Below are 17,242 nucleotides of genomic sequence, written 5' to 3'. Positions count from 1 at the left end.
CAGTAATGTTAACTGAGATGGGAAGATGAGAGAAGATACAAGGTAGAAGGAAAAGATGATGAATCTGCCTTTAAATATGTTGAATTTGAAGTCCAAATTCAAGAAGCTATCCAGTATGCCGTTTGTATTACATATGCAGCACTCAAAATTGGAATTATAAATTTGGGAGTTGGCAACACAGGGATGATGGTTAAGCCATGGGAGTGGATGAAATCTGCCAAGAAATGTGTATACAGTGAGATGAAAAGGAAGAAGAGATTTCACAGGATACTTGAAAGAGTGGTTAGGGTAGTATAAAAAGCATCAGAAAAGGAGAGTATCATGAAAATTAAGGGAGGAGAGGCTTTAAGATTCCTACCCACACAGAAGAGTTCAGACCAGCAGAGAAACCAGGTATGCTAACAAGCCTTCAAATGGGACTACCGTGCTTGAAGCTCTATCAGACTTTGCGGGCATGTTCTAAAGATTTGCCAGAGAATGCAAATCTGTTTTCAGATTCAAGCGATAAACATCAGCTGGAAATCAAAGATGGAGCAAGAGGGCAAACATCAAGTAAACGCAGAACCCGGGAGGTGAAGGATCAGGATGAGAAAAAGCCAAAAAAGGTCCAGGATTTTTGACAGGGCTGCTTCTTATCAAGTTCTGGCCAGCTGGTGGACTGGATCAGAATAAACACAAGAGATGGTCAATCATTTCCAGGAACAAGAGGCCTGAAGGGTCATGGAGGGGTTGTAGCAACTTGGTTAGTTTGAGAGAGAGATATCATGCTGCCCTGGAGTGAAGGAGAGATTGGTAAGTGAAGGCAGTGAATGGAGATGGAATGTAATTTATTGGAATTTTGTGATGGAAGCCTGAATAGCAGGCAGAGTTCAAAGAAAGCGTGTTTAGGCTGTTTTTAAGCTGAGGGTAAGCATCTTTCTTGGGGAGGAGGAATGGAAGATTGAAAGAGCACATAAGTTAAGGAATCAAGGTGGAAGCCAGAGGTACCTATGGAGAAGTGCATTGTGCCAATTCCATCGTATCTTGTTTCATTTGTTTCTTTACAGTATATGAATAAAGTACAGATGAAGCGTGAGGGGTTTTGAGGCAGCTCATACCTGAAAGCCTTTGTTTTCTTGGTGAAGTGAGACTGACCCATCCAGGAAGAGAGCATCCTGGTAAAGGCTTGAGAAGAGAGTAACATTCTGCAATGGCAGCTGCAGACAGCCAAGACTGTCTGGGGTGTGAGGGCTTAGATTTTCCCTGAAGGCCCAACTCAGGCAAGAGATAGATTTTTATCCAGCCACAATCGGAATTGGAAGGTCTAACATCAGAGACAATAAATAATCATAAAAATAATTAACAGGTACTTTCCAGGTGGAAACAAAGGAAAGAATAGAGGATAAAGAATCCAAAAGTGCTCACGAGGGCAGACCAGGCTGCCCTGAGTCATTTCAGGCCTAGGCTGCCCTGAGTCATTTCAGGCCTAGGATAATGGTCTGTCACACGTCCTGCCATGGTGTCTGACACACAAGAGGTGCTTAACAAATGTGGAATGAATGCACAAATGAACAATTAAATGAATGTATGAATGAATGAGTATATACTTGAAATTCAGGCTGTTTATGGAGGAAATGAGGTAAGACATCAATAGACTGAATGACTATAAAGGATTTGAGAAGCAGGATTGTGTGATGAGGCAGAAGAACAGGTTTTGTGGCAGTCAAAGAGTTGGAGAAGAGAAAGAATACAAGGTTATGGACAGAAAGAGTCACTTCAAAATTCAGATTTTCTGAGGCGCAGTTCCACATGATAAAAGGTCCAAAGTGTGCTTCTGCAAATGGGGCTGGTAAAGTGGAATGGAGGTGATTGTCAGTATGAGGGCAGGCTGTCAGAGGGCTCATCAGCATATATCATGAAGACACTTAAGATGACAGCGGATGCTGGAGTGAAGAGAGAAACTGTGAGCCAAGTTTCAAAGTCCTTGAGGACTGAGAAGAAATGCCCCAGAGGTAACACTAAAACGCCCCTGTATATTTCATCAAGATAATATTGGCTGTCCTTGCCACCCAGCTTCCTTGTGATAAATAAATGGATAATTATGTGAAGTTTTTATTGTTAGAAACCAAGAGATAAAAGTGGGCAGCATATCCTTCAAATAAGGAGAGATTTTAAATGAAAACTACTCAAAACTGCCAGGAAGCTGCAGGGAGACAGGATAATGTTGAGTCCTTTTCAAGAAGCCAAAATACAGGAGCAACCTTTAGAGTGTTCTGGGGGAAGCAGTGACACTAGGAGTCAATATGGGTCTCAGTAAGAAGAAACAAACAGAGAAAATCATTTGAGCTGCTGATTATGTGCTAACTTCTGAGAGCTTTATCTATGTCATCCTGAATTCCCACAGCAACCATGCAAATTGGCTATCAGTAAATGGAACCCACTCCAGTACTCTTGCCTGGAGAATCCCATGGAGGAGCCTGGTAGCCTACAGTCCATGGGGTCGCAAAGAGTCGGACACAACTGAGCGACTTCACTTTCACTTTTACCTTCAGATTACAAATGAGGAAACAGGGACTGTGGTTGAGTAAATTTCCCGGGACTACACAGTTATTATCAGAGTCGCAGAAGTTGAGCCCAGTTCAGGTGGATCACATCCCACCCTATCTCCACTCTACTCCATTACGTTAAAACTTAATGTGTTCAGAGCTTTATGGGGGGAATGAGAACATGACAGATGATGCACGAAGTAGTGGAGGATGGAGGGAAAGATATGGGAAACTGAGCCGGAGGAGACTGGAGTATGGGCAAGGGTCACTGACACGAGAGACCTTCCACTATTGATTAATAATAACTTTGGGTATACAGGAAGTTGGGACGTGAACAGAAGGAAAGCAAATGAAACTAACCAACCTTGAGTTTCAAGCGGAACTTTGACATTCAGGGGTTGTAATGTCTGTGTAAAGTCCACTCCCATTGGTAGGGGAGTTAACTGACTGCTTTTTTAAACATTTATTTGAACAGTCAAACAACCGTCTTGCCATTTAACAAGAACCCTTGAGGAATCAATTAAAAATTCCCATCTCAGAGGACTTACATATGTACACAACAGCTTGGGTTAATTTACTAATTCATCTAATCAGCCTGCCAAATTATTAGCCAATTTCCCTAATCTTGTAATAATTCACACTTTAAAAAGGCAAAGTCTTCCAATTATCATGCTACAAAATTAGAGAAAACATATAGATACATCTTTTTAGATCACCAGTCGTGACTTTAATGTGTTTTACGGAGGACAATTGATTAGACTGCTCCTAAAGTATTTAGGATGTTTGAAAATTGCTCTTTCAAGCATTTTGACTGTCATTTTTAGGATCTTATTTGTGCCATGTATTTCTTTGACAAATCTTTTATATATAGCACAGAGATACACATCAGCCAGGTCCCAAATGGCTCATCAAGAATTCTGAGCTAGAGAATTTAGGATGAAGAGAACAGTTGTTTAGTATAAATGCTGTGAAGCAGGGGCTGCCTTTCTAGCCAGGGATTTTTAGATGTGCAAGGAATCTCATGTAACCCACACATGACTGGGCTTTTGGGGGGCAGCTTCTTTCCTCAGGTCTAGCATTGGTTTAGCCAAAAAGTTTGTTTGGGTTTTCTGTAAGCTGTTAAAAAAAAAAAAAAAAAAAAAACCCAAATGACATTTTTGGCCAGCCCAATCCATGTGAGATCCCCTAGAAACACTTGGTTATACTTCTCAGTCTGTTCCCTACCCCTTCCCAATCTGCCTCAATATTTACTCTAACTCTGAGAGTATTGACAATATTTATGGGGAAACTCTTGTAATATCCCAAAGAAGCATCTCGAAATTCCTCCATTAGACCTCTTTTATCTATGTATGGCATCTGTCCTCTCTCTTTTTCCCCTTCATCCTCTCAAAAACCCTCTCTGTTTTCCTCAGCAATTCAACTCTTCTTCACCATCTTTTAGAATTCAGGGAGGAATTATTATAATTGCCCTCTCACACAAAGAAGTCATGTATGCCAAAACTCTCATTTTCTGATCAAAAACTATTGGCTAAAGAAGGTCCATGTGGCACAGCCATTAATAGAATGGGCTTATTCATTTGCTATTGCTTTTTTCACCACCACACTTAGAAACCTCTGAACTTCCTTCTAACTTTAAAATGCTACCATTTGCCTGCTCTGATGAATTTGGACATTGATCTATAACAGCTAAAATAAACTTGCAGTAATCTGAAAGTTTTGGCATGGTGGGAGAAGAGGACTTAATGTCTCTGCTCTGATAGACTGGTGCTTGACTGATCTGAAACGCCCAGATACAGAAGAACTGATGACATTTCATAATGTTATGTACACACCTATGGCCTTATTATTTGGTTTCCAGTAGGTCTGTGGGGTTTGTTGACTTCATCTTTTGTTTTATTTTGTTTTCAACTTTATTTAATCTGTGGAACATGTTAATTAATCAAGCAAGAACACTTTTTTAATAGTTCTACACAATGGAAGAATGTATAAAATGTAAATATAAATGTTTTTTATATGGTAGACAATTTTTAGAAGTTACCAAAAGTTTCTGGCGATCAGTCTGACTTATGTATGGCTTTGCAAAATACAATGTCAAAGGTAGTTTAAATATAACAGTGTAAAAAACTGTAAATAGAACTGCCATATGACCCAACAACCCCACTCTGGGGCATACACACCAAGGAAACTAGATCTGAAAGAGACACGTGCACCCCAATGTTCATCGCAGCACTGTTTATAATTGCCAGACCATGGAAGCAACCTAGATGCCCATCAGCAGACGAATGGATAAGGAAGCTGTGGTACATATACACTATGGAATATTACTCAGCCGTTAAAAAGAATTCATTTGAATCAGTTCTAATGAGATGGATGAAACTGGAGCCCATTATACAGAGTGAAGTAAGCCAGAAAGATAAAGACCAATACAATATACTAACGCATATATATGGAATTTAAAAAGATGGTAATGATAACCCTATATGCAAAACAGAAAAAGAGACACAGATGTACAGAACAGACTTTGGGACTCTGTGGGAGAAGGCGAGGGGGGGATGATCTGAGAGAAGAGCATTGAAACAAGTATACTATCAAGGGTGAAACAGATCACCAGCCCAGGTTGGATGCATGAGACAAGTGCTCGGGGCTGGTGCACCGGGAAGACCCAGAGGGATGGGATGGGGAGGGAGGCGGGAGGGGGGATCGGGATGGGGAACACTTGTAAATCCATGGCTGATTCATGTCAATGTATGGCAAAAACCACTACAGTATTGCAAAGTAATTAGCCTCCAACTAATAAAAACAAATGAAAAAAATAATAAAATAAAAAATAAAATTGAAAAAAAATAAAGATAACAGTGCATACAGTGATGTGGCTTCATGTATCTGTATCCTGAATTATGTCTCAGTTTCAGGGGACACCGCACTAACTGGGGACAATGAGTTATCATCAATTTACAACGAATTTGTCTCAGCTGGCCATTTATTTTTTTCATGGTGATTTAGGCTGAGCTCAGCTGAGCTCCTCGGTCAGCTATAACTTTGAGTCAGATCTGAAACTTCAAATCAAATCTCAATCTTAGATGGCTTTTCTCACCTGTCTAGGGCCTTGGCAGGGAGAACGAAGCTGACACAGCTGTGGCCTTTGAGGGTCCTCACTCCCTGGCTATAAAAACATGCCTTGCTTACTGGATGGAGGAAGGGGTCCCAAAAGAGATAAGTCTACAAAGTTTCTTAAGTCCAAGGTGGGAACTGGTACACCACTGCTTGGGCCACATTCGATGAGGTGAGTGGCAATTAAAGGAGTGGGACTATGGACACTACCTCTTTTTTTTTTAATTCATTTATTTTTTATTGAAAGATAATTGCTTTACAGAATTTTGCTGTTTTCTGTCAAACCTCCACATGAATCAGCCATAGGTGTACATACATCCCCTCCTTTTTGAACCTCCCTCCCCTCTCCCTCCCCATCCCACCCCTCTAGGCTGATACAGAGCCCCTGTTTGAGTTTCCTGAACCACACAGCAAATTCCCCCTGGCTATCTATTTTGCACATGGTAATGTAAGTTTCCATGTTACTCTCCCCATACAGCTCACCCTCTCCTCCCTTGGCCCCATGTCCATAAGCCTATTCTCCATGTCTGTTTCTCCATTGCTGCCCTGTAAATAAATTCTTCAGTACCATTTTTCTAGATTCCATATATATGCATTAGAATATGGTATTTATTGTTCTGACTCACTTCACTCTGTATAATAGGAATAAAACCACCATATGAGCCAGCAATCCTAGCAATGCCTAGGCGTGCTAGGCATATACCCTGAGGAAACCAAAACTGGAGTCTACCTCTTGATGAACAGAACTGCAAAGCACATTGCTGACAGCATAGATACGGGAAGTCCCCTACGCACATACATACTCTGAGAGCATGTTCTATAGTCCAATTTGTTTGTAAGTCCAACAAAGTTAGCCCAGCTACCCAACTAATGGCCAACAATTGGCTATATAGTACTGTACTGTAACAAGTTTATAATACTTTTCACACAAATAAAACATAAAAAACAAACACAAAAATAAACATTTTTAATCTCACAGTGCAGCACCTTGAAAAGTACAGAAGTACAGAATGACCACTGGCATTCGGGGGCTGGCACTGAGTGAAGAAGATTTACTGCACGGAGTGGGGAGAGGAGGTAGGAGGTGGCAGAGCTGAAGGACTGTCAGCGATCAGAGACAGAGGGCAAGCTGCAACTTCGCTCCTGCCTGACGAAGGCACGCTTCTGGTTGCTCGTTGGATTCAATTCTATCTTCCCTCTTGCAAAACCGATCCAGTGATGTCTGGATTGGAGCATGCTGGCATCTGTGAAAGCCTGCAACTTGCAGGTTCGTATGTTCAGGCGTGGAGGCGAGCAGGAACAACGGTACAGGGGGACGGCTGTGAGCGACCTGAAGCATAGTGCCTGGCCACCCCAAAAAGTGTTTGAGCAGCTAATTCAATAAGCATAATGATCCTACTACCTTAGGGTTACTTGAATTAATCATGAGACTCAGACTGAGTGCTTCACTCCTGTTAAATTCTATTTTATAAACACACAATGCAGTGTTGACATTTCAGATCATATAATATATATATATATGTATATATATATACACACATACACATGGTTCTTTAAACTCCCATGTCCTCAGACACTGGGACTTCAGCATTCCCCAGTAACATGTGGAGTTGTTTTATGCTTTCCTGAAGGCAGGGCAGAGGAAGCAGCAGCATTATCTGATGTGATATGAATTTTGGTCCTAGAAATTTTTAAGTAGACAGGCTCATGGAAACTCACCTGGCCTCCTCCTGGAAGGTGGTCCAACCATCTTTATCAACTGGAAATGGAAAGAATTAAAGAAGGTAGCTCCAAAAACACTTCATTGTACCAAGTAATGGGATCTCTGATTCTTCATCCTGGAGTTTATATCCTAAATGCTGTTTGAAAGCAGTATTTCGTTAAGTGCTCCGTGATAAGTAGTTTGTTCAGATTAAGCTTCTGAATTATTTTCATTCACATTCATGTGATGAGCAAGATAAAACTGGAATTCAATTTTGAAGACTTTCTCTGTACCATATAGCTTTATTCATCCTATTTGTGCTGTGCAGAGGTGTTGAACTGGTGATATAACAACACAAATGTCTATTTACCTGCAATTTGAAAATGCTGTATTGCTTTTTGGTGCACAAAAATGTGAAGTTTACTTTTCTAAGTAGATCGCCTTATATCCTTGTCATTTTTAAAATCTCACTCTATGGAGTTTTTTCATTTGTTTGGTCAGTTGTTTTTAAACTTATTATTTATATCCAGATTTAGCATCTAATGATACTAGATTTAACAGTCAGATTTCTTTCAAAATATTCAGATGTGAGAAGATATGGTGTCCTTAATTTGACTTTTTTGATGGACACTGAATTATAAATCAGGAATGGAGAGTAGCTGTTTATTGGGGTTTTAATTAGCATCTCACTCATCTCCTAGTTGTCTTAATAATTAAATGCTGTCTAATTTAATATAAGAAGTTTGCCAAACTGGCTGCTGATTTATGAATTTATAAATGTATTCAACTCTCACCTTTAATAGAGCAGAACAAACTATATTTATTATATAGTAAAACTTTGATTACTTTTACTATATTCAAAAATAGTTACACCCCATCAGATATGAAATATTATACATGAACGAGACAATGAAAACGCAAATAGAAGACAAAACCCAGACTCAAGATTTAAATATTTATGAAGAGAAGTATCTATGATTCAGCTTTTAAAACTCAGTTTAACTTTCCTTATCTACTTACATACAGTCTATTTTCAGAAAAAAAAAAAAAAAGCAAGAAATTGATTTCAGAGTAATACTTTTCAATTAAATGTAGCACTGAAATTAATTTTTAATAGAAGAAACATGATTTTTCATCATTATAATTTTTTTAGAAAGAAGAGTCTCAGAATCAACATGAGAATTTTCTAAGAATTGTGACTAACCTCCAGCGAAAGTGATATGGGAAACTTTTGAGCTCATTATAACCACTTGCTCTTTTTTCAAACTAGAAAGTGACAGTGAAAATGTTATTTGTTCAGTCCTGTCTGATTGAGACCCCATGGACTATAGCCTGCCAGGTTCCTCTGTCCGTGGGATTTCCCACACAAGAATACTGGAGTGGGTTGTCATTTCCTTCTCCAGGAGATCTTCTCAACCCAGGGACTGAACCCAGGTTTCTTGCACTGCAGGTAGACCAAATTGGAAAACTGGTCTAGTAAGCAGACCAAAAGACTTTTGGAAGCTGGGGGAGTTGGGGAGAGCACTGTAAAAAGGAAGAAAGAAGGTGTTAGAAACAGTAATTTCATGTAAGCGCAGATAACCACACTAAAGTCATTAATTTCTTCAGTTTACAAATAATGGAGTTTGGGCTTTTTTATCCTGTGGAGGGTTTTTTTTATTCTGCTTTGAAGGCAATAGAAATGATCAACTATAGTGATCAAAATAATGCCCACTCCAAATCTCAGCAGCCATCCCTCATTATTTAATTAAAACTCTTACTGATAGGATTTTATTTTGTACGTAGCTTAAAAGTAATTGGGTTTCCCTGGTGGCTCAGACGGTAAAGAATCCGCCTGCAATGTGGGAAACCTGGGTTCGATCCCTGGGTTGGGAAGACCCCCTAGAGAAGGGAACAGCTACCACTCCAGTATTCTGGCCTGGAGAATTCCATGGACTGTGTAGCCCATGGGGTCGCAAAGAATCGGACACGACTGAGTGATTTTCACTAAAAGTAATTTGTGTATTCATGATGATACTGTGAATTTTATTCTTGAAAATTAACTTTTGGTTTTTATGACATGACAATCTTGTACACAACTTCAGGCCAACATAAAATATGCAGATTTCTCTATGCCAAATGATAAGCCAACTAAACTATCACAATGACTTTGAACTCTTCATCCCAAAGATGCATTGGGTGCATTTTTTTATACATTGAAATAATAAATAATAGATTGGGTCTAAAAGTAATTTGTGTTTTTGCTGAGCCATCAACTCTCAAAATATCTGGGTTCTGAGTCTCTAAGTCATTACATTGTGAATTTTAATCCTATCTCAGTCTATCTGTGTGTAGGCAAAAGCAAGACTTTGGTAATTTGCTGTTTCTTTTAAAGTTTTTGTCTATTCTTCCTGTCTGCTAAAATAGTTTCCTTCTCATTCAGAACACATACAGAGGAAGAAGAGGAGGTTAGAAATTATGTAACATTCTGCTCCATCCATTCCAGGTTGTCAACCACTTTAATTTATTAAAATATGGAGTTTTCATTCAAGAGAAGTAATTCCTTAACTTCTTTAAATTCTGTAAGAAAAAAAAATTATAAAGGCACAGACAGCCGTCTGCCCTGCCTCCCCATTCTGAGTGGGCCATTTTCTCAGCCAACAAGCTATCATTTGCTGCATTGACAAGATAGGCAGGCAGGCAGGCATTTTTTGAACTTTGCCAGACTGGAGAACTGGCAAGTATTCTTTTGTTTTCTGACACCATGATGGAAATGTACAGAAATGCTAATCACTCTAATTGTTTGTGCCTAAGATTTAAGTTCTTTGATATCACACTTCAGGTAAGAGATTCAGAATGTTATCAAAGAGTGAGTCTTCCATGACTCAGTGAGTCCTTGATTCTTGGATCCAATACATGGGGTGCATGGTGTGATTTTAGATATCCTTAAGGTTCTGTCTATACCCACTCATTTGACAGTGATTATGTACTTATATTATTCTGCTTTCTATGTGTCTGCATATTATTTTGCAAACATACTGTCTGTCTTAGGTGGTTTATGTGATAAAGGACTGCATATCACATACATATTTGTGTTTTCCAGTCTACAGATATGATCTGTGTGTTAACTGATCTTGAAGCCAAATGAAAGTTTTGCTCTTTCTCTATTAGAGAGAAAGGCTTATAGAAAGGCTTTCAGCTCTTGAACCCATTGTACATAAGTTCCAGCTCCTTTCTCTTCATTTCCAAGTAGACCCGCTGGATGTGTTTAATTTGGCATGGAAAGAAGGAAGATTGCTTAGGGCAGAGTTTCCAAAAATGTGTTCAGATGTTAATAGATTTTATTTTTAGGGTTCCATAGTCAAATGAGTTTGTGAAATGGAAGATTAAAATTAGTTAAAGCAGGTTTCTTTATGGAAAGACTGTTCTGGAAATGTATTATGCTAATGAGCAATTATAAGTCCCTAAGAGAGTGATAAAGTATGTTGTTTCCTACCTAGTTGACCATAAAAACCATGATTTTGGAGAGCAGCTCACATGACCATGTCAAGTTTTCTGAAGAACACTTTCATTTTGTGAAACCCTGATCTAGGAAACAACACAAGGAAGACAATTAAGTAAATATGTGTGGCAAGAAAAGGAGAGATCAAAGATGGCAAGAGTGTTACTTGGAATCAAGAGACAGTATCAGTCAGGATACCTACGTTTTATGCACCAGTGACCAAAAAAATGTATTATTGATTAAGGACAGAGAGAGTATATTTTTCATTTATGCCTCCTGTCAGTCACATGACAGCTGAAGGCACCATTCCACATTGGCAACAGCCCAGACACACAGGTGGAAGGGCTTCCATAGATCTAGAATGTCCCAGACCACAGTGGAAGAGGGAGGGACTTGGGAGAATCACATGTGCACTGTTAAGAGTTTCCACTCAGAAGTTGTTCTCTTGCATCTTCTGCTCACATCCCACTGGCCAAAGCACATTACATACCTAAGTCAAAGGACATGTGGATGCACAGTGTTATCACATTTCTAAGAGAAGAAAATCAGAATATTCATGTGAACATTCTAATGACTGCACAGAGACTGAGGTCATCTGCCTACCCCAAGGTCAGGCACCTTTCCCACATCCGGGGACTTGTCATTGCAGGTGTGGAAAGGCCAGGGCCCTCGCCCCAACTCAGGATCATTCTGGGGAGCAATCCCAGCCTCACAGTCTTTCCGAGGGGTTGACAGAGGCCATTATTAAGACCCCATCTGGGCCCCCCATCATGCCCAAATCCTCCCTCTGCCCAGTCCTGCATGCTTCACTTCCTTCCCGGAAGATGTTCCCAGGCACTTCCCTAGCGGTCCATGGTTAGGACTTCCCCTTCCAGTGCAGGGACACGGGTTTGATTTCTGATTGGCAAGCCAAGATCTCACATTCCTTGTGGCCAAAAAACAAAAACATAAAACAAAAACATTGCAGCAAATTCAATAAAGACTTTTAAAATGGTCCACATCAAAAAAAAAATCTTAAAAAAATAGTGTTCACAAAAGTGCTCCCTAAAGATCCTCCTGCTGGGTGATCACTATCTCAGAACCTGCTTTACGGGAACCAGGCCCACCACAGTATACAACATAGGTCTTGGAATAATAGGAAGTATCGTTTTATGTATTTTTAAACTTTAGGTAAATGGTTATGTTCTATAATTTGCTTTTTTCCCCTTCAAATTATGTTTTTAAGATGTATTCACATTGACTCACATAGCCCTAATCTATTTATTTTAACTGATTTTTGGAAAATACCACATGTACTTATTTAGTCCCCTATAAATGAAAATCTGGGTTTTCTTCTAATTTTTATAATTATAATTTTGCTGATATCCTTTGTATATATATATTTGTTCACATACACAAGAGCTTTATATATATAGATAATATACATATGCATATATGTACATATGTGTGTATATATATATGACTTCCCAGGTGGCTCAGATAGTAAAGAACCTGCTTGCAATACAGAAGACCCAGGTTTGATCCCTAGGTTGGAACGATCCCCTGGTGGAGGGCATGGCAATCCACTCCAGTATTCTTGCATGAAGAATTCCATTGACAGAGGAGACTGGCGGGCTACATACAGTCCATGGGGTCCCAAAGGGTTGGACACAGCTGAGCAGCTAACACACAAATACACATATATGTGTGTGTGTGTGTGTGTGTGTATACACATATATATGTATATATATGCCAAAAGAAGAATTACAATAAAATAGAGTATGTGACTTCTCAACTGTATTAGATATATTTCTCTGAACACTAATGGAGTTGACCTTAGGTGGCCATTTTTTTCTGTAATCGCCTATTTATCTCTTTGCCACCCTGATCTTTCTCTAATCGAGCTTTAAAATGTACATTCCTGATATCATTCTTTGTCAGATATATGACTTGAAATATCATTTCCCAGTTTGTGACTTGCCTTTTAATTTCATCTTTTTTTTTTTTTTTCATAAAAAAGCCTCAAGTTTGAATACAGTCAAATTTATTTATCTTCTTTCCTTTGTGACCTATGCATTATCTGTGTTATTTAGAAAAATTTTCCCCATGTCACGTCTTAAAAATATTCTGTATTTTTTTGAAAGTACTGCTTTTGCTTTTTACACAGTGACCTGTTTATCCACATGGAATTTATTTCAGTTTTGATATAGTGAATATACTTCTAGTTTCATATGGTCAATCAACTGTCCCAACATCATTGTTTCACAAATTGATATTCACGCTAATTTGTAATGGCATTTCTGTGTGTGTGTGTGTGTGTGTGTGTGTGTGTTTAAGGCGGGGACCCCTCGGTTCTGTTTAGCCTGTTTGTCTATTCCTGGACTAACATCATTCTGATTTCGTTACTATGGTCTTACAACAAATCTTGATATCTGAAAAGTCTAGATATCCTTTCCTTTGTTCTTCTTTAAAATTACCTTTGCTATTCTCAGCCTTTTACACCAAGTGAATTTTAGACTCAGCCTGCTAACTTCCACCAGAAAAAATTTCTCTGTTGGGATTTTTATGGGCATTGCATCACATTTTAATTCATTAATTTGAGGATAAATGATATGTTTATGATGTTGAGCATTTCCATTTATAAAAATGATGTACTTTATGAATGATATATCTTTAGAGAGATTCATTTTACCACATATATGCTCAAGTTCCACTTTTTCAATATCGTGATACACACAAAAGAGCATGGAAGTGAAGGAGTAAGTAATGCATATGCATTGCCACCCTGTTTTCTCTTTCCATATAAATAGATTAAATTTGGCACAAATGTGATTTGAAATAAATGCGGTGCTTTCAGAATGATGGATTCCATAGTAAAGGCGCTAGGTAGCACCATGTGAAATTATCTAAAAGACTGAGAAATCCAACAAAAAAAGTACAGTTATTAGATTCAAAAGGATTATGAAAAGGCCTTAAACATTAGGTGAGAAAGACAAATTAAAAAGACTGGTCTTCCCTGCTGGAAGCCTTAAAGATTGGCAGACTGATATTCATTCATTCATTAAACAAATACTCATTGAGTACCTACTATTTATCAAAGTTCTGACCCTGGGGGAACAATTTGTTGTTGTTCAATTGCTAAGTCCGACTCTGCCATCCTATAGACTGTAGCACGCCAGGCTCCTCTGTCCTCCACTATCTCCCAGAATTTTCTCAAATTCATGTCCACTGAGTCAGTGATGCTATCTAACCATCTCATCCTCTGCCACCCCCTTCTCCTTTTGCCTTAAATCTTTCCCAGCATCAGGGTTTTTTCCAGTGAGTCGGCTCTTCGCATCAGGTGGCTTAAGTATTGGAGCTTCAGGGGAAAGAATAGGAAATCAAATAAAACTGCTGCCTTTTGTGAATCCACTTAGAGGAGGGATATCTTAAATGTTTATTTAGTACTAAGCACCTGAGGGCTTCCCTCATAGCTCAGTTGGTAAAGAATCTGCCTGCAATACAGGAGACTCTGGTTTGATTTCTGGGTTGGGAAGATCCCCTGGAGAAGGGATAGGCTACACACTCCAATATTCTTGCCTGGAGAATTCCATGGACTGTATAGTCCACGGGGTCACAAAGAGTCAAGTATGACTGAGCGGCTTTCACTTTTCAAGCACCCATTGTATAAAAACTATAACCATTCTATCAATACTTAAGGTGCTTATGAGAAGATTAACCATCGTTAAGATCACTAGAGCATTAATCAGTGCTATGTGACATGATCCAAATTATCAATGCAATTAGTGCCAGAAGAAAGATAACTGCAGATTGATTGAAAGTCATAACAGGTTTCCTGAAGGAACTAGGTCTTGTGTTGGAATTTGAGGACAAGCAGGTCCTCAAATGTAGGAATGTAGAGAGTGGCGTAGGCGAGAAGAACATCATTAAAAAAAAAAAAAAAAAGACACGTGATATGAGTAGCCAGGAATTCTCAACATTCCATGCTGGATAAGAGAAGGTAAATTTGGGCAAATCAGATGAGGACAGATAATGGAGGAGTTTGATCACCAGCGGAGAAGTTTAAAATGGCTGCAGAGACCACTTATAGACTATCGTCCTCTTCCTCCTTCTCCTTTTTTTCTTAGATCAGGAAGCCAATATGATAAAAGCAAAATTGTAAGAGTTACTAGCCTAACATTGCTATGGAGGAAGCATTGGAAAGTGAAGAGAGGAGCGATGTAGAAAGAGCTCTCTGAGCCTGACACAGTCTGACAGCATCTGAGGCAGGAAACAGCATGGTCCCTACTTATGAAACTTACAGTCACAATGTGGGAGGCAAGAATGATATATTTAACACTAAATTAATAAACATTCATAGCCCAGATGTTGGCTGGGACCTTTTATCCTTTGGCTTGAACCCCCAAATCCAGACCAAGTTGGATTTCAAAACTGTTTTACTTTCTTCAAATCCACAGGGGGTCATGAAAAGCCTTTCATGACCACTCTGCCTATACCACCTGCCTCCACATGTGCTGCTTCTGTTCCCTACTCCTTGACAGTCTATACCCCAAACCCCATCCCTTCACTAATTTCCATCAACTATACTTGCTCTCTAAGCATTTGATGAGTTTATTTTAACTTCCTGAGCATCTGAGGATCATGGAGAATGATCACAGTGGACTACATACAACCTTCTCTTCACTGCTAATGCCCCCTTCCTCCTGGCCTTCCCTCTCTGCCCCCATTTCTCCTTTCCTGAATTGCTTGCTAGAGCCTCATATTCAGCACTCTTCTCATGTAGATCAATTCAATGCTCCCTCAATTCTTGCCCCAAATTATCGTACCCAAACAAATCAAAGTGCCAACAAACAAAGGGGAAGATAGCATTTCTCTGTGTGTGTGTGTGTGTTTTAATCTCTCAATTGTGTCTGACTCTTTGTGACCCTGTGGACTGTAGTCCACCAGACTCTTCTGCCCATGGGGTTCTCCAGGCAAGAATACTGGAGTGGGTTGCCATTCCCTTCTCCAGGGGATCTTCCCGACCCAGGGATCAAACCTGGGTCTCCTGCATTGCAGGTAGAATCTTTACCATTGGAGCCACAAAGAAAGCCCTAGCATTTCTTGTGTTTATGTGTTAATTGCTCAGCCATGTCCGACTCTTCTCAACACCATGGACTGTAGCCCTCTAGGCTCCTCTATCCATGGAATTCTCCAGGCAAGAATAATGGAGTGAGTAGCCATTCTCTTCTCCAGGGAATCTTCCTGACCCAGGGATCAAACCCAGGTCTCCTGCATTGCAGGCAGATTCTTTACCATCTGAACCACCAACTGCATATGTAATAAACCAAACCAACAATCCTCTGACACAGAAAACACAAGAGAGAACAAAGGCAGAGAAATAGATATGTTTCAGGCAGCATGGCAAAAGCTGGGTAAATAAGGGCTACAGCACTTCAGAGAAGGGAAAGATCAATCAAGAAGGGTTTTAATGGAGGAGAGAGATCTTGAAGTGGACCTTGAACAGAGACCTGAATTAGTACTGCAGAGAGAGGAGGCAAGAGGTCATTCAAGGTAAGGAAATAACTGTAGGAAAACCACAGAGGGAAGAAAGAGCCTGGCAACTGGAAGAAGGCAGCTCTCAACTGAGAATTTAGAAACAAGATAAGGCTGACTGGGTGCTGAAAATGCTGGATTGTCAGACTCAAGGGCTTGGCCTCTTTCCAATAAAAATCAAAAGACACTCTAACAAATGCTTTTTGGAAGGCAGGCGCTGAAGGAAACTCTGGGAAGGGGTCTCAGAAACAAGAACCAGGGGTTCAAATGCTATCAGAACTCTGTTTGTGAGCTTTGCTTCTTTCTGGAGGTTGGCTTTAATTTCTTCTCTTGAAAATCAGCTTTCTCTACCCAGGGATTGTGGTGATTCAGCAAATTCCTGCCTTCCCATCCATGGAGAAAAGACTCTTACCTCTTGTTCCAGCTCCAGAAACCAAGCGAAGGATTCTATTTGGCTTGTCTTGAAATAATTACCCATGCCTAGAACCAGCCCTGTGGTCAGGAAGGTTAGCTTGTGGAAGAAGATGGCAGTTTCTAATGAAGCACATAACGAAACATGGCCAGATGTGGCTGGCAGGCAGAGGTGGGGGAATAGGGAGTAAATATGCAACATGAGGCATGGATATTACCACTGGGAGAGTTTTGAGTGAAGAAGCGAATGCAGTTTGTGTCTAAGGTTGAACTCACTGGCAAGTCTTACATAAAGAAAATTGATTTTTTTTTAATCCAGCATTGATTTATAACCTACTATTCTTAATTTTTTATTAAACCTCTCTTATTTTTTCTCATTTTCTTCTAATTTAAGTCATTAGCCAGTATTTTGTGTCCTTCTAGAAAGTGGAAGTGAAAGAAAGTGAAGTCGCTCAGTCATGTCTGACTCTTTGTGACCCCATGGACTATAGCCCACTA

At 39.7% G+C, this 17,242-nt stretch overlaps 1 long non-coding RNA gene across 1 annotated transcript in view; it reads right to left on the bottom strand.

Annotated features, from left to right (window-relative positions):
• LOC136145824 (uncharacterized) overlaps positions 1 to 17,242 on the bottom strand; it is a 64,440-nt gene that overhangs the window by 24,301 nt on the left and 22,897 nt on the right. The window lies entirely within an intron of this gene.

This window comes from Muntiacus reevesi, chromosome 13 (genome assembly GCF_963930625.1).
Source record: "Muntiacus reevesi chromosome 13, mMunRee1.1, whole genome shotgun sequence".
NCBI classification, from domain to species: domain Eukaryota; kingdom Metazoa; phylum Chordata; class Mammalia; order Artiodactyla; family Cervidae; genus Muntiacus; species Muntiacus reevesi.
Note: the sequence above shows the minus strand (reverse complement) of the source record. Positions and strands in the feature narration are given on the sequence as shown.